Genomic DNA, 25861 nt, shown 5'->3' with positions numbered 1-25861 from the left:
CTGTTGTATGGTGGCATTGATGGAAATTTTGTGAGTTAATTTACGAGTTGGGTCATGGTCCTTTGGAAATTAATAAAAATATAGAGAAGTTTTTGTGGTGTGAGATGGAGGGATTAAAGATGGAGCACAGGGACTTCCCTGGTGGTTCAGTGGTTGAGTTCGCCTTCCAATGCAGGGGGTGTGGATTTGATCCCTGGTCAGGGAGCTAAGATCCTGCATGTCTTGTGGTCATAAAACCAAAACATAAAACAGAAACAATATTGTGACAAATTCAATAAAGACTTTAAAAATGGCCCACATTGGAAAAAAAAAAAAAAAAAACAACTTAAGAAAAAAAGATAGAGCATAGAAGCTTCCAGGAGCATGACTGGCCTAGACTGAAAGGCTTTAGTGTTAGTCGCTCAGTCATGTCCTACTCCTTGAGACCCCATGGACTGTAGCTCAGTGGCAGGCTCCTCTGTCTGTGGGATTCTCCAGGCAAGAATACTAGATTAGATTGCCATTTCCTTCCCCAGGGGATCTTCCTGACCTTCCAGCAAATGTAAATGAAGATTGTGGGAAGGGTTGACATAACTAGGAATACTACTTTGGGATAGTTGCAAGGATACTAAATATTACAAACAGCCTTCTTTTTGTAGAAGACTGCCTCCTACAGGTAAGTTTGGGAAGGGTATTGTTACTAGAGTAATAGCTGTTTTGCATCTCTGCTCCTGAGAGTTTAATAGCATTAAATTTTTATGATGTATCACCATTTTATTATAATAAAGAAACATTCATCACATCATTATTAAAATTAGTACTTTATATAAAGCTGTGCACTGACATGGATTTTGAAGATAATACAGGAAATAGTCTGGGAAAGGGGAAGGTATTTGGTAGTATTTTGGAAGTCCATGGCGGTGCCTGCATGTACTACCATCAGGAAATTGTGCACATCTTTCCCTGGCTTCATGATCATATTGGTATCTTGAAATTCTTCAAGATTGGAGAATTTACACTGTGACAAATCACAAGTGCTACAAATTAAGGCTCCAACTTTTACTTTGAAAGCTGGCTATTAAATATTCACCAGAAATAAACCGAAGTTTTAAGCAGATTAATATACCCTGGTTTAGGGGGGCATTTACAATAAAAAAATCTGTCTTTTTTGATAACAATAACTGCTGTTTCTTGGTACCATGCTTTACAATAGTGTGAAGATGAGCAGTACGGCCAGTTTAAGAAACAGATGGAATGAATTTGAACTACACCCTGGTCGTGGCTTCTAAAGCTGTTGAGCAAATTGCCGACGTGATTCTGGTATGTGAAATACATTCATTCAGAAGAGTTCAAATCCATGCTCCCTCCTTCCCTGACACAAGATGATTAATAGCAGAGTTAGAAGGATCAGCATTTCCATAGAAAACCCTGGAAATCAGAGAGTTCCAAGCTGTCATTAGTTGCATTTTAAGATTTCAAATAAAAAAAAAAGGCTAATCAAATGTGTTATTCGATTTGTGTATTTTATGGATAGTTGGATAATATGCACTAATGTCAAGAAAAACGAGCTTAGAACCTAGAACTGGGTCATATATGATGCCTTCTTTTACGTTGATTTGCCTTTTCCCACCCGGAATTAGAGAAGCACAAAAATGTCACCTTTCTGCATCTTAAGCTTTAATGCATTAGCAGATCTCCTGGGAGCCTTGTTAAAAAGTTTAGATTCTCATTCAGCAGCTCTGGGCTGGGGCCTCTGCTGCTGGTCCCCTGAGGACACTGGGTAGCAAGGAGCTAGAAATCCTTCAGAGGACTCTCAGCGTGGAGACACCCCTGAGTGCGTGTGTTCCTCCCTCTCGCCCACTGTGCCCTCAGCAGCAATAAACTACACACGATTTGAAGGTTTTCTGTTTCTGCTCTGCTACACTTCCTTTTAATTTATACTCATTTAATGGTTGACGGTAACAGCTCTCCCTTACAAATTTCTCTGAGGTCATTACTTCTTAACATTTCAACCTGTTCTATTTTATTTTTTCTCCCTAAAGCTTGGAACTAACTGGAATTCTCTGTAATTCCACACAACTTCCAGTAGAGGTCATTGCCTTGTTACAGAAATATTTTTATTTTTATTTTTTTTTTTGCCTAAGAGATAGTTCAGTAGCTAGGATGACTTTGCGTTCTCTGGGAGAAAGTCAGAATGGGGGATCAGTTATCTCCAAGGTCATTGGTTTGCCCTAATATCCTCTCCATGCAAAAGTGGGAGCCCTTCCACCTTCTTCTGATCACTTCATCTGAGTGTTGAAGGTGGACAGAGTTTTCCAACCACCTAGAAGGAACGAAGGTAAACCCAGCTGAGGCATGGCTAAATTAGGGTTCCAAAATTTAAACGTAGTGTATTAGTTTTCTAGGGCTGCTGAAACAAAGTGCCACAGGCCTGGTGACTTAAACTACTGGAATTTCTTTTCTCACAGTTCTAGAGGCTGGACATCCTGGATTAAGCATTGGTGGGGTTGGCTCCTTCTGAGGGAAGGATATGTTCCAGGCCCCTCTTTTGGACTTGTTAGATCGTTGTTTTCTCCCTGTTGTCTTTACATCCTCTTCCTTCTGTGTATCCATTCCACACTTCCTGTTCTTATAAGGAAATCAATCATGTTGGATTAGGGCCCACCTCAATGAATTCATTACAATTCAGTTACCTCTTTAGAGACTCCTAATAAATACAATTAAGTTCTGAGGTATGAGGGTGTTAGGACTTTAACATATGAATATTTGAGGGGACCCAATTTAACTCTTCACATGCAGTTACACAGACAAAGTGTCCTAAGAGAACAGGACTTCTTTGAAAAATATTGCTCTGTGTACAGCTATAATTTGTTTGGAAAAATTCAAATCGAAACTTTTGTCTTTTTCCTCCATTACCTGAGCATGTCTGGAAAATTAAAATAAAAATCAGCTCCCTTTGTCTTCAGTAATTGTTTATTTTTTTTTTTTTGGAGGTGCTAGCTTTTGAAGGCCAATCTAGGAGAAGATCATAGGGGAGGAGAAGTCTGAAGGAGACAGGGTGCAGAACTTCCAGTTCCATAATCCAGACCAGAGGCGTTTGTTCTTAAATTACCTCCCACTCGTTTCTGTAACGTAATTTCTTCATCCTTTCATTTTCTGTTGAGTTGCCTGCTTTTTCTTTACATCTTTCCAGATCACATGAACTGATAATAAGTTTCTCTTCTATGAATTCATTAATTCCTAAAGCATACTCCAAAGTACTAATTATATTTGTAATACTCTGGGAATACATACTTGAACATCAATCCCTTCTCCCTAGTAACTTACTGTAATAAAGTAGCAATGTTTGTAAGAGATGTGTGGCCCAGTGCATTACAGAGTAGTTGGTGGGAAGTAGCTATGCGAGGGAATCAGGAGATTTTGATATGATCATCCTGGCATTTATTCATATGCCTTAGCAACCCTCTCCTTACCCACTCATGATTTATTATCTCTGTATTTCTCAGAACAGTACACATTCTAGGTGCTCAATGAATGATTTTCAAAGAATAAATAAAATCAAGTGTTACGTTTCTGTTACTCAGGAATAAATGTTATGGTACTGTTCTTTTTTTTTTTTTTTAGAATGAAAATCTACTAAAATTTAATTAAGAAAATAATTACCTTTAGTACTAACAGTTTTATTTTATCTCATTTCATTTTATTTATTTTATTTATTTATTTAAAATTTTATTTTATTTTTAAACTTTACAATATTGTATTAGTTTTGCCAAATATCGAAATGAATCTGCCACAGGTATACCCGCGTTCCCCATCCTAAACCCTCCTCCCTCCTCCCTCCCCTACCCTCCCTCTGGGTCGTCCCAGTGCACCAGCCCCAAGCATCCAGCATCGTGCATCGAACCTGGACTGGCGACTCGTTTCATACATGATATTATACATGTTTCAATGCTATTCTGCCAAATATCCCCACCCTCTCCCTCTCCCACAGAGTCCATAAGACTGATCTATACATCGGTGTCTCTTTTGCGGTCTTGTACACAGGATTATTGTTACCATCTTTCTAAATTCCATATATATGCGTTAGTATACTGTATTGGTGTTTTTCTTTCTGGCTTACTTCACTCTGTATAATAGGTTCCAGTTTCATCCATCTCATTAGAACTGATTCAAATGTATTCTTTTTAATGGCTGAGTAATACTCCATTGTGTATATGTACCACTGCTTTCTTATCCATTCATCTGCTGATGGGCATCTAGGTTGCTTCCATGTCCTGGCTATTATAAACAGTGCTGCAATGAACATTGGGGTACACGTGTCTCTTTCCCTTCTGGTTTCCTCAGTGTGTATGCCCAGCAGTGGGATTGCTGGATCATAAGGCAGTTCTATTTCCAGTTTTTTAAGGAATCTCCACACTGTTCTCCATAGTGGCTGTACTAGTTTGCATTCCCACCAACAGTGTAAGAGAGTTCCCTTTTCTCCACACCCTCTCCAGCATTTATTGCTTGTAGACTTTTGGATCACAGCCATTCTGACTGGTGTGAAATGGTACCTCATAGTGGTTTTGATTTGCATTTCTCTGATAATGAGTGATGTTGAGCATCTTTTCATGTGTTTGTTAGCCATCTGTATGTCTTCTTTGGAGAAATGTCTATTTCATTCTTTGGCCCATTTTTTGATTGGGTCATTTATTTTTCTGGAGTAGAGCTGTAGGAGTTGCTTGTATATTTTTGAGATTAGTTGTTTGTCAGTTGCTTTATTTGCTATTATTTTCTCCCATTCTGAAGGCTGCCTTTTCACCTTGCTAATAGTTTCCTTTGTTGTGCAGAAGCTTTTAAGTTTAATTAGGTCCCATTTGTTTATTTTTGCTTTTATTTCCAATATTCTGGGAGGTGGGTCATAGAGGATCCTGCTGTGATGTATGTCAGAGAGTGTTTTGCCTATGTTCTCCTCTAGGAGTTTTATAGTTTCTGGTCTTACGTTTAGATCTTTAATCCATTTTGAGTTTATTTTTGTGTAAGGTGTTAGAAAGTGTTCTAGTTTCATTCTTTTACAAGTGGTTGACCAGTTTTCCCAGCACCACTTGTTAAAGAGATTGTCTTTAATCCATTGTATATTCTTGCCTCCTTTGTCAAAGATAAGGTGTCCATAGGTGCATGGATTTAATCTGGGCTTTCTATTTTGTTCCATTGATCAATATTTCTGTCTTTGTGCGAGTACCATACTGTCCTGATAACTGTGGCTTTGTAGTAGAGCCTGAAGTCAGACAGGTTGATTCCTCCAGTTCCATTCTTCTTTCTCAAGATAGCTTCGGCTATTCGAGGTTTTTTGTATTTCCATACAAATTGTGAAATTATTTGTTCTAGCTCTGTGAAGAATACCATTGGTAGCTTGATACGGATTGCATTGAATCTATAAATTGCTTTGGGTAGTATAGTCATTTTCACTATATTTATTCTTCCAATCCATGAACATGGTATATTTCTCCATCTGTTAGTGTCCTCTTTGATTTCTTTCACCAGTGTTTTATAGTTTTCTATATATAGGTCTTTAGTTTCTTTAGGTAGATATATTCCCAAGTATTTTATTCTTTCTGTTGCAATGGTGAATGGAATTGTTTCCTTAATTTCTCTTTCAGTTTTCTCATTACTAGTGTATAGGATTGCAAGGGATTTTTGTGTGTTGATTTTATATCCTGCAACTTTACTATAATCATTGATTAGTTCTAGTAATTTTCTGGTGGAGTCTTTAGGGTTTTCTATGTAAAGGATCATATCATCTGCAAACAGTGAGAGTTTTACTTCTTCTTTTCCAATTTGGATTCCTTTTATTTCTTTTTCTGCTCTGATTGCTGTGGCCAAAACTTCCAAAACTATGTTGAATAGTAATGGTGAAAGTGGGCACCCTTGTCTTGTTCCTGTCTTTAGAGGAAATGCTTTCAATTTTTCACCATTGAGGATAATGTTTGCTGTGGGTTTGTCATATATAGCTTTTATTATGTTGAGGTATGTTCCTTCTATTCCTGCTTTCTGGAGAGTTCTTATCATAAATGGATGTTGAATTTTGTCAAAGGCTTTCTCTGCATCTATTGAGATAATCATATGGTTTTTGTTTTTCAGTTTGTTAATGTGGTGTATAACATTGATTGATTTGCGGATATTGAAGAATCCTTGCATCCCTGGGATAAAGCCCACTTGGTCATGGTGTATGATCTTTTTAATGTGTTGTTGGATTCTGATTGCTAGAATTTTGTTAAGGATTTTTCCTTAACATCAGTGATATTGGCCTGTAGTTTTCTTTTTTTGTGGGATCTTTGTCAGGTTTTGGTATTAGGGTGATGGTGGCCTCATAGAATAAGTTTGGAAGTTTACCTTCCTCTGCAATTTTCTGGAAGACTTTGAGCAGGATAGGTGTTAGCTCTTCTCTAAATTTTTGGTAGAATTCAGCTGTGAAGCCGTCTGGACCTGGGCTTTTGTTTGCTGAAGATTTTTGATTACAGTTTCAATTTCCGTGCTTGTGATGGGTCTGTTAAGATTTTCTATTTCTTCCTGGTCCAGTTTTGGAAAGTTGTACTTTTCTAAGAATTTGTCCTTTTCTTCCACGTTGTCCATTTTATTGGCATATAATTGTTGATAGTAGTCTCTTATGATCCTTTGTATTTCTGTATTGTCTGTTGTGATCTCTCCGTTTTCATTTCTAATTTTATTGATTTGATTTTTCTCCCTTTGTTTCTTGATGAGTCTGCCTAATGGTCTGTCAATTTTATTTATCCTTTCAAAGAACCAGCTTTTGGCTTTGTTGATTTTTGCTATGGTCTCTTTTGTTTCTTTTGCATTTATTTCTGCCCTAATTTTTAAGATTTCTTTCCTTCTACTAACCCTGGGGTTCTTCATTTCTTCCTTTTCTAGTTGCTTTAGGTGTAGGGTTAGGTTATTTATTTGACTTTTTTCTTGTTTCTTTAGGTATGCCTGTATTGCTATGAACTTTCCCCTTAGGACTGCTTTTAAAGTGTCCCACAGGTTTTGAATTGTTGTGTTTTCATTTTCATTAGTTTCTTTGCAAATTTTGATTTCTTTTTTGATCTCTTCTGTGATTTTTTGGTTATTCAGCAGGGTGTTGTTCAGCCTCCATATGTTGGAATTTTTAATAGTTTTTCTCCTGTAATTGAGATCTAATCTTACTGCATTGTGGTCAGAAAAGATGCTTGGAATGATTTCTATTTTTTTGAATTTACCAAGGCTAGCTTTATGGCCCAGGATGTGATCTATCCTGGAGAAGGTTCCATGTGCGCTTGAGAAAAAGGTGTAATTCATTGTTTTGGGATGAAATGTCCTATAGATATCAATTAGGTCTAACTGGTCTATTGTATCGTTTAACGTTTGTGTTTCCTTGTTAATTTTCTGTTTAGTTGATCTATCCATAGGTGTGAGTGGGGTATTAAAGTCTCCCCCTATTATTGTGTTATTGTTAATTTCTCCTTTCATACTTGTTAGCATTTGTCTTACATATTGCAGCGCTCCCGTGTTGGGTGCGTATATATTTATAATTGTTATATCTTCTTCTTGGATTGAACCTTTGATCATTAGGTAGTGACCATCTTTGTCTCTTTTCACAGCCTTTGTTTTAAAGTCTATTTTATCTGATATAAGTATTGCTACTCCTGCTTTCTTTTGGTCCCTATTTGCATGGAAAATCTTTTTCCAGCCCTTCACTTTCAGTCTGTATGTGTCCCCTGTTTTGAGGTGGGTCTCTTATAGACAACATATATAGGGGTCTTGTTTTTGTATCCATTTGGCCAGTCTTTGTCTTTTGGTTGGGGCATTCAACCCATTTACATTTAAGGTAATTACTGATAAGTATGATCCCATTGCCATTTACTTTATTGTTTTGGGTTCGAGTTTATACACTGTTTTTGTGTTTCCTGTCTAGAAAATATCCTTTAGTATTTGTTGGAGAGCTGGTTTGGTGGTGCTGAATTCTCTCAGCTTTTGCTTGTCTGAGAAGCTTTTGGTTTCTCCTTCATATTTGAATGAGATCCTTGCTGGGTACAATAATCTGGGCTGTAGGTTATTTTCTTTCATCACTTTAAGTATGTCTTGCCATTCCCTCCTGGCTTGAAGAGTTTCTATTGAAAGATCAGCTGTTATCCTAATGGGAATTCCCTTGTGTGTTATTTGTTGTTTTTCCCTTGCTGCTTTTAATATTTGTTCTTTGTGTTATCAAACACTTTGTTTGATAACTTGATTTGTTATCAAGTTATCTTTGTTAACTTGATTAATATGTGTCTTGGGGTGTTTTGCCTTGGGTTTATCCTGTTTGGGACTCTCTGGGTTTCTTGGACTTGGGTGATTATTTCCTTCCCCATTTTAGGGAAGTTTTCAACTATTATCTCCTCAAGTATTTTCTCATGGTCTTTCTTTTTGTCTTCTTCTTCTGGGACCCCTATGATTCGAATGTTGTAGCGTTTAATATTGTCCTGGAGGTCTCTGAGATTGTCCTCATTTCTTTTAATTCGTTTTTCTTTTATCCTCTCTGATTCATTTATTTCTACCATTCTATCTTCTAATTCACTAATCCTATCTTCTGCCTCTGTTATTCTACTATTTGTTGCCTCCAGAGTGTTTTTAATTTCATTTATTGCATTATTCATTTTATATTGACTCTCTTTTATTTCTTCTAGGTCCTTGTTAAACCTTTCTTGCATCTTCTCGATCTTAGTCTCCAAGCTATTTATCTGTGATTCCATTTTGATTTCACGATTTTGGATCAATTTCGCTATCATTATTCGGAATTCTTTATCATGTAGATTCCCTGTCTCTTCCTCTTTAGTTTGGTTTGGTGGGCTTTTATCCTGTTCCTTTACCTGCTGGGTATTCCTCTGTCTCTTCATCTTGTTTAAATTGCTGAATTTGGGGTGTCCTTTCTGTATTCTGGCAGTTTGTGGAGTTCTCTTTATTGTGGCGTTTCCTCGCTCTGTGTGGGTTTGTACAGGTGGCTTGTCAAGGTTTCTTGGTTAGGGAAGCTTGTGTCGGTGTTCTGGTGAGTGGAGCTGTATTTCTTCTCTCTGGAGTGCAATGAAATGTCCAGTAATGAGTTATGGGATGTCTATGGTTTTGGGGTGACTTTGGGCTGCGTGTATCTTGGAGCTCAGGGCTGTGTTCCTTGGTGCTGGAGAATTTGCTTGGTATGTCTTGCCCTGAAACTTGTTTCACCCAGAGAGGTTTACAGCGTTATATGGAGAAGAGAAGAGTGAGGAGGGAGTTAGAGGTGACCCAAATGAGATGAGGTGGAGTCAATAGAGGAGAGAGTGGGCTATTCAGTAATCTCTTCCTTATGTGCACTCCACAACTGGACCACTCAGAGTTGTTCACAGAGTTATACAGAGAAGAGAAGGAAGAAGGTGGCATAGGTGGCCAGGAGGATAAATGGGGGAATGAAAAGGAGGGAGACAGATCCAGCCAGTAATCAGTTCCCTAAGTGTTCTCCACCATCTGGAACACACAGAAATTCACAGAGTTGGGTAGAGTAGAGAGGGGTTAGGGAGGAGACACAGGCGACCTAGTGGAGAAAAAGGAGAGTCCAAAGGGAGAGAGAGCAGTTACGCCAGTAATCTCGCTCCCTAGTGAAAAATGGGTACTGAAGATTGGGTTCTTAAAGGTACAAAATTGGTAACAAATACATAAAAGCAAAAATTATAAATCTAGAGTTTGGAATTTCAAAAATACGATGTTAAAGGAAAGAAGAAGGAAAAGAAAGAGAGAAAAAACGAACAAACAAAAACAAGGTCGCAAAAATTATAAAGAAAATATAGGTACAAAATTGATAACTAATACCAAAAAGCAAAAGTTTAAAATCTAGAGTAGAGTTTGGAATTTCAAAAATACAATGTTAAAAAAAGAAGAAGAAAAAGAAAGCAAGAGAAAAAAAAAAAACAAACAAGAACAAACAAGGTCGCATAAATTATAAAAAAAAAAAATACAGGTACAAAATTGATAACAAATACCAAAAAGCATAAATTAAAAATCTAGAATAGAGTTTGGAATTTCAGATATACAATGTTATTTAAAAGGAGAAGAGAAAGAAACAGACAAAAAGAAAAAATAAAAAAGGGTCACAGAAATTATATAAAAACAAAAACAAAAAAAAACTATAGGTACAAAATTGATAACAAATACTAAAAAGCTAAAATTAAAAATCTAGAGTAGAGTTTGGAATTTCAAAAATACAATGTTAAAGAAAAGAAGGAAAAAAGAAAAAAAAAGGTCAAAAATTATTTTAAAAAATATATGAAGTTTGCTTTAAAAAAAAATAGGGTCTTCTTTTTTTTTTTTTTTTGCAAAGTAATCGGTTATAAAAGTGGAAATTAAAGGAATAATAGAGGACTTAAATTTTTTTTTTTTTTTTATAGGCTCACTTGTTCAGTCGCACTGAGGGGAGGTAGGGAGGGATGCTGCAAACAAATAACACTGGCGTGTGCTCGCAGTGCCTCAGCCACACTGGGTCTGCCCCTCATTCACGGCGCGTGAAGCCTCTCTGCCCGCGCTGCTCAGGCTCTAGGTTGCTCCGCCGCGAACTATCCGCGGCCGGCCCTGGGCTGCCTGTACTTCCCGGGTCCAAGCTGCTCAGGTTCAGGCACTCGGGTAGTCCTCAGAGGCGCAGACTCTCAGTTGGGCCTGCGTTTTGTGCCCTTCCCAGATCCGAGCAGCTCAGGTGATGAGGTGTTTTGCGCGCGCGATTGCTGCGACTTATCGCCTCCCCGCCGCTCTGTTATCTAGTTGTGTACCGGCACACCTTCTCAGGCAGATGTTGACCGTCCAGACCCCCAAGAAGTTTTAGTTAGCAAAGAAGCCTGCTTACAGTTTTATAGATAATGTCTCTCTGGGGCTGCGATTGTCCCCTTCCGGCTCTGGCTGCCTATCACCAGAGGGGGATGGTCTGCCGCCGGCTATCTCTGTTCAGTCCTTTGTTGCGTGCGCCAGCCTGGCAGTGTCATAGGTTAGGGCTGGCTTTTCGCGTGGTAGATATCCCACAGTCTGGTTTGCTAGCCCAAATTATTTCGCTCAGATAGCGCTCGGGGTATTCAGGCCAGATTCTTGCGATGCAGCCGGCGCTGCGCCTCCCTGCCCAGCCCCCGCTTGCTAATGGCGTGTGCAGGCATCTGCGCTGCTTCTCCGCTGGGGGAGTTACCATAGGGCTCGCAATGTGCGGGTTTTAATTGTTTATTTTTCCTCCCTGTTATGTTGCCCTCTGTGCTTCCAAGGCTCGGCGCAGATTCGGCAGTGAGAAGGTTTCCTGGTGTTTGGAAACTTCTCCTTTTTAAGACTCCCTTCCCGGGACGGAACTCTGTCCCTCCCTCTTTTGTCCCTTTTTTTGTCTTTTATATTTTTTCCTACCTCCTTTCGAAGACTTGGGTTGCTTTTCTGGGTGCCTGATGTCCTCTGCCGGCTTTCAGAAGTTGTTTTGTGGAATTTACTCGGCGTTTAAATGTTCTTTTGATGAATTTGTGGGGGAGAAAGTGTTCTCCCCGTCCGACTCCTCCGCCATCTTAGCTCCTCCTCTCCTATGGTACTGTTCTGTAAGGCAGGTTTACTTGGGTGATCTGCCCATTTGGCATCAGTCCTAGTTCAACAGGCTCCACACAGGCCACATAACTATAATTTCTAGTTCCAGGGGGACTTCGTCAGAACAACACAAGATATGCTGTAAATAATGGAACACAAATTATAGACTTGGAACTTTATAGAATTTAGCTATTTTGTAAATGCAACAACTAAAATATTATAGACGAGGGTTTTGAGATTTTCATTTTATTTCCTCCTTTCTAAGAAAATAGTGAAAACTTTGGTCATCTCTGGCTGAGAGAACTGTCTCTGTTTTGATCTCCTTCAGATTTTCAGGTTTATTACATGAGTTCTCCTTTAAGCATTCTGCCCTGTTCTGTATATGCCATTAGTGTCAAGATAGTCACTTCTTCACAGTAGAGCCCCTTTGCATTAAAATTAAGATTCTGGATTTGCTTTGGGCCCATTTTAAGGAGAGAGGCTTCGTTCACTGCACCAGGAGGTGGGACTTTATAGTTGTCTGAACAGGGATACTGTCCCAGTAGATTCCCTCTCTACATGGTTTGTGCCTGGGCTCATCATGTCCTACTGGTATTTTTATTTTATTTTTTAAATTTTGGCACTGGTTAAATGTTTAGATAAAAATGAGGATACTGTGTGGAAGCTATTCATGAGGTTTACTTGTCAGTTTATTACAAATTGCATCCCTCTTCCCAGGAAAAATGCATTCTGTTTCCTTCAATTTATTTTATAAGCAATGACAGTATGTATTAACAGAGGGCAAGAATAAATCATTGGGTTTAAGTGTTAATGATCATCTAATAATAAAATGTGATAGGGTTATATTAGAATTGCAAAACTGGTCTATTTATTAAGAGTGGCATGCTATCAAATTATAAGCCTCAGAGGACAAAAGGATAATTATAATCTTCTAAATGTAAAAAGTTAAACTCTTCTGAAAGTCAGTTTTATTATTTTGCTATAAATTATGGCCAAATAAGGTTAACTCTGAAAATGTCTGATATGTGAAAAGATAGATTTTATTAGCATTTAAATGAGCCCTCATCTTGTAACAATTACATTTTCTGGTAATTTTTAGAAGAGTTCTACTTTTTTGATATCTTCATTATGCATAAAGATGTTACAGTCTGACTGATAACATAGAAATTAATATGCTTTTAAGATGTTTAGTCGGAGAAGGCAATGGCACCCCACTCCAGTACTCTTGCCTGGAAAATCCCATGGGTGGAGGAGCCTGGTAGGCTGCAATCCATGGGATCGCTAAGAGTAGGACATAACTGAGCGACTTCACTTTCACTTTTCACTTTCATGCATTGGAGAAGGAAATGGCAACCCACTCCAGTGTTCTTGCCTGGAGAATCCCAGGGACGGGGGAGCCTGATGGGCTGCCGTCTATGGGGTCACACAGAGTCAGACATGACTGAAGCGACTTAGCAGCAGCAGCAGCAAGATGTTTAGTTCGGTATTATAAAATTATTATTAGCTGCAAGTATACTACAAGCTCTAAAAGTTCATTACAAAACATGTTATGAAATACATTAATTTAGAAAGCTTTATATACTGTCTGATGACTTGAAAGAAAAGGCAGTGTGAGCATTAACCCAAACATAGATACTCTTGCCTGGAAAATCCCATGGATGGAGGAGCCTGGTGGGCTGCAGTCCATGGGGTTGCAAAGAGTCAGACTTGACTGAGCAACTTCACTTTCACTTTTCACTTTCATGCATTGGAGAAGGAAATGGCAACCCACTCCAGTGTTCTTGCCTGGAGAATCCCAGGGACGGGGGAGGCTGATGGGCTGCCGTCTATGGGGTCGCACAGAGTCGGACACGACTGAAACGACTTAGCAGCAGCAGCAGCAGCAGGATCTCAAAGTGGGAATTCAAATTTCACCTGGAAACTTGACTGACTACTTATAGAACTTTCTCTACAAAACTGAACAAACCACTTCTCTGATAATATCTGCTAACTTATTTGGATGTTCTTTGAGCCCAAGTTGAAGAACCTTGATCTGGTTCATTGTCTTAACCCTTGAGTTGAGAATATCCCTTGGAGAAGGATATGGCAACCTACTCCAGTATTCTTGCTTGGAGAATCCCATGGGCAGAGGAATTTGGTGGGCTTGAGTCCATGGGGTTACAAAGAGTTGGACACGATTGAAGTGACTTAGCAACAAAGCAACACATTTTCCTCTCATTGTTTTTTTCTTTTCTTTAAATTTAAAAAAATTTTTATATTGGAGTATATTTTATTAACAATGTTATGTTAGTTTCATGTATAGAGCAAAGTGATTCAGTTATACATATACATGAATCTATTCTTTTTCAAATTCTTTTCCCATTTAGGTTATTACAGAGTATTAAGCAGAGTTCCCCATGCTATACAGTAAATCCTTGTTAGTTGTCTGTTTTAAATAAAGCAGGGTGTGCATATCATCATAAGGATTTGATATAATTAATCCATGGCTGTTTCCTGAAACTCTGTGACTTCTATAACACTTTTGTTACTAGGGATAATTTATTGGCTTTGGATTGTAGGTTGCCTTCGTCAGCTTTAGACACAATTCTGGGACTATAGGAGAAATTTCCACCAACTATCTGGTTATCAGATATTTAAGTCTGATATGTCAACAATCATTATGTTACTAGGCTGGTTCACCAACCTTCCCAAACTTCTGTCTCAAATTGTATAGGTACTTTGAGTGCTTGTGTAAATCTAATCAGTATATGACCACTCAGCATTATGAAGAATCAAAAAGCCACAGTTTTTTTGGTTCCCTCTCTTGGGAATATTATTAAATAAAAGATAGTCTGATACTGTTAAAAAAATCATTTCTGGGGAGTAGAATTGGGTTTGGACTGGAATTAAGTGATGGCTGTTGAAACTAACAACATAGTATGCATTTTCCTTTTATCAATGTTGCAGTTTCTTCTTTCTGAGAAAAAAGATTGCAATTGATTAAAGTCTTGGAAATTAGCTCTAAGGTGGATTTAAATGGTTTAGCATTAATCTCCCTTGGGCAGTTTTTGCTATTGTCCGCTTACAGTTCTTTTATCCTAATGTTTTGCCTTGTTTGGGTTATATTCTTCCTTTATCAAGCTCAATAATTGGAAGTCCATTCTCCATTATAGTTGTACTATTTGTCTCACTTTCTGTGAGAAACATTTTCTAGTAGGCTGTCTAAGGTATAATTCAGTTAGTGGAGGCTTTGTCCTAACCAGTGCCTCCTTAATGGTAACTATTTTACTCTGCTTGGGCAGATGAAGTTAACTAGCTTTCATTTAAGGCAAGAAAGAGGCAGGAATAAACATGTGCTTTTTTCTTGATCCAAATCTGATGGCGCTGGCTGACAGATATACATTAATGGTCTTTGTGAAAGATCTTGTGCAATTTAAAGATTTACGATTGGTGAAAAGGAGGCAACAAAAGGGAATTATGGTTTTGTAGTATTTTATATGGTTGAACAGTTTCTTCCTAAAACCTTTAATAATGAGTCTCCTCTAGTTCTCCTCTGATTTCCTTGGCTGTTCATTTTTAGTTCCTTTTTGTGCTCCTCATTTTGTTTTTTATTTAAATATACCTCTGTAATTTGTCTTTGGACGACCTTCTCTAAATGAATGGCTTCAAGCAGTACACTTATTGTTACCACTCACAGTTCTGCTGAGCTGTACACTTGCCCACCCAGCTGCTTATACGGTAGTTCTATGTCCCACCTCCAGGTAGTGAGACTGACACATCCCCCGACCATTCAATCGCTAATGTTAAACATATTCACTATTTCTGCTTTTCCTCCCTTCACAGGCAATGTTTTACAAGTCTTCTACATTGTTTTTTATCTAATTTTTATTTTATATTGGGGTATAATTGATTTACAATGTTGTGTTAGTTTCAGGTATACAGCAAAGTGATTTAGTCATACATGTATGTTTATTTTTTCCAGATTCTTTTCCCATATATGTTATTACAGAATATTGAGTAGAGTTCCCTGTGCTGTACAGTAGGTCTTTGCTGATGATCTATTTTATATATATTAATGTGTATAGGATAAATTAATGGACATGAGTTTGGGTAAACTCCAGAAGTTGGTGATGGACAGGGAGGCCTGGTGTGCTGCAGTCCATGAGGTCACAAATAGTCAGACACAACTGAGCGACTGAACTGATAAGAAAAATTGGGAGTTTCAGATTAACATATCTTTTACTTGGCTTTACTTCAATATCTCTTATATTGCTCCCTTCCTTTCTAAACTAATTCCTCTGTATTTTAGTTATACACTAGAAACCACTAGATTGTAGACCATTATCTATAGTTTCCTTCTTGCATATCCCATAGATATATCTTTTCAAAACGGACAGAGAATCTGCTTGAAATCCTTTAGCTCTCCCCAAAATATTCCCTTCAAATTTCTTCATCTAACACATGAGATAAAGCCCCTGACCACATATCTAGTCATATTTTTGTCTACTGTACATTTTAAAAATACTGCATTATCATTTTATCAGATAAGAGAGTTCTATTCTTTAACTAGCTTGATTTTTTTGTTGTTCATTTTGCTTATGTGATAAACTGTTTATCACAAAAGGATAATGAATTATGAGTATTTTCCTTCATTATTGATAACATTCTATTGTTCTTTCCTTTAATCCATTAATGTAGTAAATTAAATAAACATTATCCTTGGTGGTGAAAAATTGAAAGCACTTTCCCTAAAGTCAGGAACAAGAGGAGGGTGGCCACTCTCCCCACTACTATGCATCATAGTTTTGGAAGTTTTAGCACAACAATCAGAGAAGAAAAATAAATAAAAGGAATCCAGATTGGAAAAGAAGAAGTAAAACTCTCACTGTTTGCAGATGACATGATCCTCTACATAGAAAACCCTAAAGACTTCACCAGAAAATTACTAGAGCTAACCAATGAATACAGTAAAATTGCAGGATACAAAATTAACATACAGAAACCCCTTGCATTCCTATACACTAACAATGAGAAAAGAGAAAGAGAGATTAAGGAAACAATTCCATTCATCATTGCAACAAAAATAATAAAATACTTAGGAGTAAATCTACCTAAAGAAACAAAAGACTTATATATAGAAAACTATAAAACACTGATGAAAGAATTCAAAGATGACAAATAGTTGGAGGAATATACTATGTTCATGGATCGGAAGAATCAATAGAGTGAAAATGAGTATACTATCCAAAGCAATCTATAGATTCAATGCAATCCCTATCAAGCTACCAATGGTATTTTTTCAGAGAACTAGAACAAATAATTTCACAATTTGTATGGAAATACAAAAAACCTCAAATAGCCAAAGCAATCTTGAGAAAGAAGAATGGAACTGGAGGAGTCAACCTGTCTGACTTCAGACTATACTACAAAGCTGCAGTCATCAAGACGGTATGGTACTGGCACAAAAACAGAAATATAGATCAATAGAACAAAATAGAAAGCCCAGAGATAAATCCCCGCACCTATGGACACCTTATTTTTGACAAAAGAGGCAAGAATATAGAATGGAGACAAGACAATCTCTTCAAGTGGTGCTGGGAAAACTGGTCAACCACTTGTAAGAGAATGAAACTAGAACACTTTCTAACATCATACACAAAAATAAACTCAAAATGGATTAAAGATCTAAATGTAAGACCAGAAACTATAAAACTCCTAGAGGAAAACATAGGCAAAACACTCTCTGACATAAATCACAGCAGGATCCTCTATGACCTACCTCCCAGAGTAATGGAAATAAAAGCAAAAATAAATGGGACCTAATTAAACTTAAAAGCTTTTGCACAACGAAGGAAACTATAAGCAAGATTAAAAAACACCCTTCAGAATGGGAGGAAATAATAGCAAATGAAGCAACTGACAAAGAATTAATTTCAAAAATATACAAGAAACTCCTGCAGCTCAATTCCAGAAAAATAAACGACCCAATCAAAAAATGGGCCAAAGAATGAAATAGACATTTCTCCAAAGAAGACATACAGATGGCTAAAAAACACATGAAAAGATGCTCAACATCACTCATTATCAGAGAAGTCACATCAAAACCACAATGAGGTACCATCTCACAATGGTCAGAATGGCTGCTATTAAAAAGTCTACAAGCAATAAATGCTGGAGAGGGTGCAGAGAAAAGGGAACCCTCTTACACAGTTGGTGGGAATGCAAACTAGTACAGCCACTATGGAGAACAGTGTGGAGATTCCTTAAAAAACTGGGAATAGAACTGCCATACGACCCAGCAATCCCACTGCTGGGCATAAACACCGAGGAAACCAGAATTGAGAAAGAGACACGTGTACCCCAATATTCATCACAGCACTGTTTGCAATGGCCAGGACATGGAAGCAACCTAGATGTCCATTGGCTGATGAATGGATAAGGAAGCTGTGGTACATATACACAATGGAATATTACCCACCTATTAAAAAGAATACATTTGAATCAGTTCTAATGAGGTGGATGAAACTGGAGCCTATTATACAGAGTGAAGTAAGTCAGAAAGAAAAACACCAATACAGTATATTAATGCATATATATGGAATTTAGAAAGATGGTAACGATGACCTTATATGCGAGACAGCAAAAGAGACACAAATGTAACAAACAAACTTTTGGACTCTGTGGGAGAAAGCAAAGATGGGATGATTTGAAACATTTATATTACCATATGTGAAACAGATTGCCAGTCTAGGTTTGATGCATGATACAGGGTGCTCAGGGCTGGTGCACTGGGATGACCCTAAGCGATGGGATGGGGAGGGATGTGGGAGGGGGATTCAGGATGGGGAACACATGTACACCAATGGCTGATTCATGTCAATGTATGGCAAAAACCATTACAATATTGTAAAGTAATTAGACTCCAATTAAATAAATTAATTTTAAAAAGTTAGCCAACTTTGCATTCCTATATTTAAAACAAACTTGCCTATGATTTATTATATCTTTAATATAATTAAAGTTTAGCTTATTTTGTTTATGGTTTTGAATGTGTGTTCATGAATGAGGTTAGTCTCTTGTTTTCTGATACTTGTCGGGTTGTGGTATCTATTTACACTAGTTTCATAAACAATTTCACGAGTTGTGCCTCTTTTTTTTTTTAAATAAAACTCTAGAAAAGTTTTGTAAGTTGAAATTTTCTATCTTTGATAGTTTCTAGGAACTCACTAATTGGACTGTCTGGGTCTGGGGTTTTCTTTGTAGAGACTGTTTTTAACCTCTTATTCAAATTATGTAATGTTTACATAAATAGCAGAAGTCTTCTTGAGCCAGTTTTAAAAAGTTTTTGGAATTTGACATCTATATTTTCATGTTTACTTATCTATTATATTAACAGATTGCTTATATTAAAATTTTTACTTTATATATAATTTACCTCTTTTATTCCAAATGTTAATTTGTGCCTTCTCTTTTTTTTATTGGTAACTCTCATCAGGGTTTTGTTTGTTTTATTAGTAATTTTAGAGTATAATATCTACTTTTTAAAAAGTCTTTTATATCATTGTTTTATATTCCATTAATATTAATTTTGCTTTTATCTTTATGTCCTTCTATATGCTTTGGGTTTGTTCTTTTTTTGTGGGAAGATGGGGCTGTTCATGATATTTTTATTTTTCCTTTGTTTGAAAGGAGAATGTTCCAGTCAGGCAAGCACAAATGCCTTATTTAATAAACATTGCAACAAGTTAGTAGGCATTCGATTTATAAACATAGACTTCCTGTTACAAGAATTCATTGTTTTTTTTTTTTGTTGTTGTTGTTGTATCCCGAGTTCAACTCTTAGCTTTGTGAGCTTCATATATTCATGTTTATTTTTATAACTACATACTTGCTTTTATTTTTGTATCCTATTTTTTGATTTCTACTTCTGTTTTTCTTCTTCCTCGCTTTCTTTTGGATAGACTTTTTTCATTCTATTTATTTTCCTTCTACAATTTACACATTATATTTCTATGCTATGATTTTCTACAGAGAGACCACTATTTATCAACTTAAAAAGTTCAAAGCTATAAAATACTGTTAGAAATGAAACAGAGAATATGACTCATAGATTCATATATAAAAAGAAAACAATAAAAGTCACTTAATGGCACTAACGGAGAAGGCAATGGCACCCTACTCCAGCACTCTTGCCTGGAAAATCCCATGGACAGAGGAGCCTGGTGGGCTACAGTCCATGGGGTCGCTAAGAGTCGGATACTATTTCACTTTCACTTTCACTTTTCACTTTCCTGCATTGGAGAAGGAAATGGCAACCCACTCCAGTGTTCTTTCCTGGAGAATCCCAGGGACGGGGGAGCCTGGTGGGCTGCCGTCTCTGGGGTTGCACAGAGTCGGACATGACTTAAGTGACTTAGCAGCAGCAGCAATGGCACTAAATCAATAACAGAATAAAACAGGAAATATTTTAAAAATAAAATTGATCAAATCTGAGTTTAAAATGATCTGCATATATTTATAACCATTAAAAATTGAACAGTGGTTAAAATTTATATATCAAAATATTAACAGACTCAATTTTCTGAAAGCTTCAATATCTCTTCAATTATTCTAAGAATAGAATGTAGGAAAACATTTCCAATGCTACAGGTGGATTTAAATATTCTTAAAAATTGGGTATATACTTAAAGCAGCAATGTAAAAAGTTACCTAAAATACTATAGCTATGTAGGAGTTAGCTCAGGACAGCAAGAAAGGGATTAAAGAAGAAAAGACATAAAAATAATAATATATACAGAAAAAACACAGAATCAATTAATGATATAAAAACTCATTGTGAATTAGGAATAGAAAATTTTCTCACCTAATAAAAGACACTGCCAATAAGCCATAGGATGCAGAGGTAATGAAGGCAAATATGAACATTCTTTTTAAAATCAGGAACTAGATAATTATTTCTGAGATCACTTCTTCTATTTTATATTTGTACTGAAGTTTTGATTCACTAGTCCTTTTGTTGATCTTTCTTCACTCATTTTTCTGGGTGAAGCAGGTTAAATTTGTCTCTTAATAGTTCTTCAAGAAAGACTCATTTAAATAATATTCCCTGTTCTCTTGGAAGTTGAAAACCTTTTGTTTGGAGCCTGTGTAACTGGCTTTATCCTAGGATCCCTGAAACTTCTAAAATATTATTTAAAAATTTGCATAAGGTAAAGTTCATTCTTTGTGCCTTAAAATTCTATGGCTTGTAACAAAGGCATCATGTTATATATTCAAATTATAATACCATACAGAATAGACTTACCATGCTAAAAACTAATTAGTCTCCTGTGCTTTGCTCATGCTACCTTCCTCTGCCCCGGAGCCTCTGGCAAGCACTGATCTTACTATAGCTATGTGCTGTGCTTAGTCGCTCAGTTGTGTCTGACTCCTTGCAAAGCCATGAACTGTAGACCATCAGGGTCCTCTGTCCATGAGGATTCTCCAGGCAAGCATACTGGAGAGGGTTGCCGTGCCCTTCTCCAGGGGGTCTTCCCAACCCAGTGATTGAACCTAGGTCTCCTGCATTGCAGGCAGATTCTTTGCTGTCTGAGCCACCAGAGAAGCCCAAGAATACTGGAATGGGTAGCCATATTTTGCCTTTTTCAGAATGACATTTAGCTGGATTCATATAGTATGTAGCATTTTCAGGCTGGCTTCTTTTACTTAACAATGCATGCTTAGGATTCATCCTTGCTTGTGTAGGTTAATAGCTCACTGATTTTGCTTCCTTAAGAGTAGTCCATGGAATCAATGTGCCAAATTTATTTATGCATCAATGCATCAAAGTTTGTTTTAGTATTTGCCTATTGAGTACATCAAGATAGTTGAAGGTTTTTTTGTGATTACAAATAAAACTGCTTTAAAAATTTGCTTGCTGGGTTTTTTTATTTTATTTTTTAACTTAATATTGTATTGGTTTTGAAATATATATCAACATGAATCCATGTAGAAATAAGTTACCAAGTCAATTGGGTAAATACTTAAGAGCATGAATATTTAAGTTTATGATAAATTTTATAAGAACCATCAAGCTTCCTCTAAACTGGCTATATCATTTTGCATTCTCTTGAGCAGTGAGGGAGGTTCCTGCTGCTCGATTTCCTTGCTAGCCTTTGGAATTGTCAATGTTTCGGATTTTAGTCATTCTAATAGGTGTCTAGTGATGTTTCATTGTCATTTTGATTTATGTTTTCTAGAAAAGCAATGCCAAAGAATGCTCAGACTACCACACAATTGCATTCATCTCACACACTAGTAAAGTAATGCTCAAAATTCTCCAAGCCAGGCTTCAGCAGTATGTGAACTGTGAACTTCCAGATGTTCAAGCTGGTTTTAGAAAAGGCAGAGGAACCAGAGATCAAATTGCCAACATCTGCTGGATCATCAAAAAAGCAAGAGAGTTCCAGAAAAACACCTATTTCTGCTTTATTGACTAAGCTAAAGCCTTTGACTGTGTGGATCACAATAAACTGTAGAAAATTCTGAAAGAGATGGAAATACCAGACTACCTGACCTGCCTCTTGAGAAACCTGTATGCAGGTCAGGAAGCAACAGTTAGAACTGGACATGGAACAACAGACTGGTTCCAAATAGGAAAAGGAGTTCATCAAGGCTGTATATTGTCACCCTGCTAATTTAACTTGTATGCAGAGTACATCATGAGAAATGCTGGGCAGGAAGAAGCACAAGCTGGAATCAAGATTGCCAGGAGAAATATCAATAACCTCAGATATGCAGATGACACCTCCCTTATGGCAGAAAGTGAAGAGGACCTAAAAAGCCTCTTGAAAGTGAAAGAGGAAAGTGAAAAAGTTGGCTTAAAGCTCACATTCAGAAAACTAAGATCATGGCATCTGGTCTGATCATTTCATGGGAAATAGATGGGGAAACAGTGGAAACAGTGTCAGACTTTATTTTTTTGGACTCCAAAGTCACTGCTGATGGTGATTGCAGCCATTAAATTAAAAGATGCTTGCTCCTTGGAAGAAAGTTATGACCAACCTAGATAGCATATTCAAAAGCAGAGACATTATGTTGCCACAAATGTCCATCTAGTCAAGGCTATGGTTTTTCCAGTAGTCGTGTATGGATGTGAGGGTTGGACTGTGAAGAAAGCTGAGCACCAAAGAATTGATTCTTTTGAACTGTGGTGTTGGAGAAGACTCTTGAGAGTCCCTTGGACTGCAAGGAGATCCAACCAGTCCATCCTAAAGGAGATGAGTCCTGCGTGTTCATTGGAAGGACTAATGCTGAAGCTGAAACTCCAGTACTTTGGCCACCTCATGCGAAGAGTTGACTCATTGGAAAATACCCTGATGCTGGGAGGGATTGGGGGCAGAAGGAGAAGGGGACGACAGAGGATGAGATGGCTGGATGGCATCACCCACTCAGTGGACGAGTTTGAGTGAACTCCGGGAGTTGGTGATGGACAGGGAGGCTTGGTGTGCTGCGATTCATAGGGTTGCAAAGAGTTGGACACAACTGAGCGGCTGAACTGAACAGAAGTGAATAACAAATTATGTTGGGTGTCTTCACATGCTTACTTGTCATTTATATATCTTCTTTGGTGAGGTGTCTGTTCATATCTTTATTCTGGTTTGGGAGATCATTTCTAGTTGTTCAGTTTTAAGAGTTCTTCAAGAAAAGTAGAGATACAAAGGGAACATTTCATGCAAAGTTGGGCTCAATAAAGGACAGAAATTGTATGGACCTAACAGAAGCAGAATTTATTAAAAAGAGGTGCAAGAATACACAGAAGAACTATACAAAAAAGATCTTCATGACCCAGATAATCACAATGGTGTGATCACTCACCTAGAGCCAGACATCCTGGAATGTGAAGTCAAGTGGGCCATAGGAAGCATCACTATGAACAAAGCTAGTGGCGGTGATGGAATTCCAGTTGACCTATTTCAAACCCTAAAAGATGATGCTGTGAAAGTGCTGCACTCAATATGCCAGCAAATTTGGAAAACTCAGCAGTGGCCACAGGACTGGAAAAGGTCAGTTTTCATTCCAATCCCAAAGAAAGGCAATGCCAAAGAATGTTCAAACTACCGCACAATTGCACTCATCTCACATGCTAGTAAAGTAATGCTCAAAATTCTCCAAGCCAAGCTTCAACAGTATGTGAATTGTGAATTTCCAGATGTTCAAGCTGAATTTAGAAAAGGCAGAGGAACCAGAGATCAAGTTGCCAACGTCTGCTGGATCATGGAAAAAGCAAGAGAGTTCCAGAAAAACATCTATTTCTGCTTTATTGACTATGCCAAAGCCTTTGACTGTGTGGATCACAATAAACTGTGGAAAATTCTGAAAGAGATGGGAATACCAGACCACCTGACCTGCCTCTTGTGAAACCTGTATGCAGGTCAGGAAGCAACAGTTAGAACTGGACATGAAACAACAGATGGGTTCTAAATAGGAAAAGGTGTACGTCAAGGCTGTATAATGTCACTGTAGTTATTTAACTTATATGCAGAGGACATCATGTAAATGCTGGGCTGGAGGAAGCACAAGCTGGAATCAAGATTGCTGGGAAAAATATCAATAACCTCAGATATGCAGATGACACCAGTCTTATTGTAGAAAATGAAGAGGAACTAAAAAGCCTCTTGATGAAAGTGAAAGAGGAGAGTGAAAAAGTTGGCTTAAAGCTCAACATTCAGAAAACTAAGATCATGGCATCTGGCCCCTCACTTCATGGCAAACAGATGGGGAAACAGTGAAACAGTGTCAGACTTTATTTTGGGGGGCTCCAAAATCACTGCAGATAGTGACTGTAGCCATGAAATAAAAAGTCACTTACTCCTTGGAAGAAAAGCTATGACCAACCTAGACAGTATATTAAAAAGCAGAGATATTACTTTGCCAACAATGGTCCATCTAGTCAAGGCTATGATTTTTCCAGTGGTCATGTATGGATGTGAGAGTTAGACTGTGAAGAAAGCTGAGCGCTGAAGAATTGATGCTTTTGAACTGTGGTGTTGCAGAAGATGCTCGGACTACAAGGAGATCCAACCAGTCCATCCTAAGGGAGATTAGTCCTGAATGTTCTTTGGAAGAATTGATGTTGAAGCTGAAACTCTAATACTTTGGCCACCTGGTGCGAAGAGCCGACTCAGTTGAAAAGACCCCGATGCTGGGAAAGATTGAAGGCAGGAGAGAAGGGGACAACAAAGGATGAGATGGTTGTATGGAATCACCAACTCATTGGCCATGCTGCTGCTGCTGTATTGTTTCAGTCGTGTCCGACTTTGTGCAACCCCACAGACGGCAGCCCACCATGCTCCTCTGTTCCTGGGATTCTCCAGGCAAGAATACTGTGGTGGGTTGCCATTTCCTTCTCCAATGCATGCATGCATGCTAAGTCACTTCAGTCATGTCCGACTCTGTGCTACCCTATGGACAGCAGCCCACCAGGCTCCTCTGTCCGCGGGATTCTCCAGGCAAGAATACTGGAGTGCGTTGCCATTTCGTTCTCTGTCATGGACATGAATTTGAGTAAACTCTGGGAGTTGGTGATGGACAGGGAGGCCTGGCGTGCTGCAGTCCATGCGGTTGCCAAGAGTCAGACACAACTGAGAGACTGAACTAAGCTGAACTAAAGAGTTCTTTGCATATCTGGATATAAATCCTTTGTCAAATGAGTGATTTGCAAATATTTTCTGCAGTCTGAGACTTACCTTCTAATTTCTTAGTAATTTTTTTCATAGAGCAAAAGTTTTAAATTTTAATATGGTCTGATTATTTTCTTCCTTTCAATGGTTCATGTCTGTGATATGTTGTATCTGAAAACTCAATAAACCCAAGGTCATTCAGGTTTCCTCCTGTTTTTTTCTGGGTGTGTTATAGTTTCTGTGTTCCTTTTAAGTCTATAATCATCTGGAGTTAATTTTAAGCTGTGAGGTCTGTGTTGAGCCTCATTTTTTCCCTTTGTATGTGAGTATCCAACTGGCAAAACCATTTGCTGAAACCAAAAACATCCTTTCTCAGTTAAACTGCTTTTGCATCTTTGTCAAAAATCAGTGAGTATATTTGTGTGGATCTATTTCTGGGTTTTCTATTCTATTACATTGATATGCTTGCTTATACTTTCAGTGATACATGTTATATTGATTAATTAACCATGTCTACTTTTGAAATTGAGTTATGGTTACTCCACCAACTTGTTCTTCCTTTTAAAACTGTGTTGGCTCTCCTAGTACTTTTGCCTTTCCTGGTAGATTTTAGAATCTATTTATGAACATTTATAAAAAGGGCATGCTGGGATTTTGATTTTGATTATATTTAATCTGTT

The sequence above is a fragment of the Bos indicus genome, chromosome 20, assembly GCF_029378745.1.
Source record: "Bos indicus isolate NIAB-ARS_2022 breed Sahiwal x Tharparkar chromosome 20, NIAB-ARS_B.indTharparkar_mat_pri_1.0, whole genome shotgun sequence".
NCBI lineage: Eukaryota > Metazoa > Chordata > Mammalia > Artiodactyla > Bovidae > Bos > Bos indicus.
Note: the sequence above shows the minus strand (reverse complement) of the source record.